This window comes from Trachymyrmex septentrionalis, unplaced genomic scaffold (assembly GCF_001594115.1).
Source record: "Trachymyrmex septentrionalis isolate Tsep2-gDNA-1 unplaced genomic scaffold, Tsep1.0 scaffold83, whole genome shotgun sequence".
NCBI classification, from domain to species: domain Eukaryota; kingdom Metazoa; phylum Arthropoda; class Insecta; order Hymenoptera; family Formicidae; genus Trachymyrmex; species Trachymyrmex septentrionalis.
This window is the reverse complement of record NW_017306018.1, coordinates 3,421,843-3,423,598: the sequence shown is the minus strand read 5'-3', so window position 1 is coordinate 3,423,598 and position 1,756 is coordinate 3,421,843.

The window sequence follows — 1,756 nt, the reverse complement described above, 5'->3', positions numbered from 1 at the left end:
ATTGAAAGAGTGTCGAAAGAGCTAACGTATTGCACGATGCAAATCGCTGTCGTGGCACGTTAGATTGTGTTACTTGCATCGGCCACTCGAGCGTGTGCGATTCAAGTTCACTGGATTGGAAGCAGTCAGCGATTACTGTCGCTTTTAATGGCGTTACTATCAAAGCTGTCACAATTTTTGCGATATAGATTGGGAGAAAGCAGCTGCGGGAGTTCCTTGAACTACAATAGAATAAATCCTATTATCATTTCGATAATGAATTTCGTTACTTTGCGATAAATATCCAAATGTGCATTCGAAAACTCTCGAAATGAAAAGTTATAACTCTTCGGAGCTGACGCTAAAAAGTCTGTAGCACATAATTGATGCTGGATCTGTAAAAGCTTTATATCTACAAAACTAGAAATTGCTTTGAAATTTCGTACAGAGAAAGAATCGAACAATCGTATTTTCAATGCAAATGGCTGGAATGGAATTGTTCAAATGTGCTAATTCTTTTTCCGTCCGAGATCTCGAAGCGATATCTAGCATCGTGAACACAAGACTTCAGACTTATTGATGTTAATTAAAGAACTAATTAATTTCAAGGAATTATTTATTTTTACCGCACCGAAGAGGAGAATTTTGAATATTTCTCTTACGTTAGAGAAGTAGAAATAAATAAAAAATTTAATTAAAGTTAATTTAAATATAGATAGAAATGGACATTAGTTTTGGCCTGGCTATTCAATTTCTATTGGCCGTTCCTATGTAGGCTAATTCAATTTTGGTGGTCATCTATTTTTAATTGTAAGAATTGAAAAAGATGAAGAATATACAGTTGAACCAAGATTAAAATTAAACTACACATTTGGTAGAAATGAGCATAAGTCGTTCGTTATTAATTTTAGTACGATCACCCGGCCTGGCTCATTCGCTCCTTTTTACGTAGCTTAATTTCAAGAAATCAAAACAAAATAAAAATTAATGCTATATAATATTTTAATAAGAATAATGTAATTTAACATGTAGATGAAGAATTAAAATTAAATTAAATATTGTATTATTGACATTGAAAAATAATAATTATGTGAATATCTAAATAAACCGCCCTCAGCTCCGAAGGATTAATACTCCAAAGTCGAACTATAATAATTGACGCGACGAGATATCGAGTCGAATATCATCTTTCCTCTCGCAGGTTAAACTCTGAAATTTCTGCGTAGAACAAACGAATGTGAAATAACACTGGCTGTGAAATAACCGTAGGCTTGTGAGGGTCGAACTCGTTAGATCTATAATTAGTTGTCGTCGCCGCGGTCGCTCGATAGACTTCCATTATATTCCCGTCGAAAGGGCAGGCAGCGCCTGGACGTCGGAAAGCGGGAAAGGACGGTGTGTCGCTGGAAATAGCATCGGACAAGTGCGGTGAGATATGAGGGCGCACCTGGCTGGTGCACTCGGCAACGGCCGGGCGAATTCACCTAGTGACGGTGACGACGATGATGACGATGACGACGCTGGCAGCGCGACCTGCCGCCGGGTCGCGTACTATTCTCAAGGAATAGCTGTCCTAGAAACGAGACGGCGCGATCGGGCGCGACTCACGACTGTCTGACGCGTAGTTGATCGGAACAGCTGGCCGACGGCGATGGAGGACGTTTCGGAGTAGCGTGGCTGAGCGTGGCGCTTCGCTCGACTCAATCGCGACGGTGATCGGAATTCGATGACGTTGCGGAAATCTGCTGCCGCGCGTCGAGAACGCGGGAGTGACTGA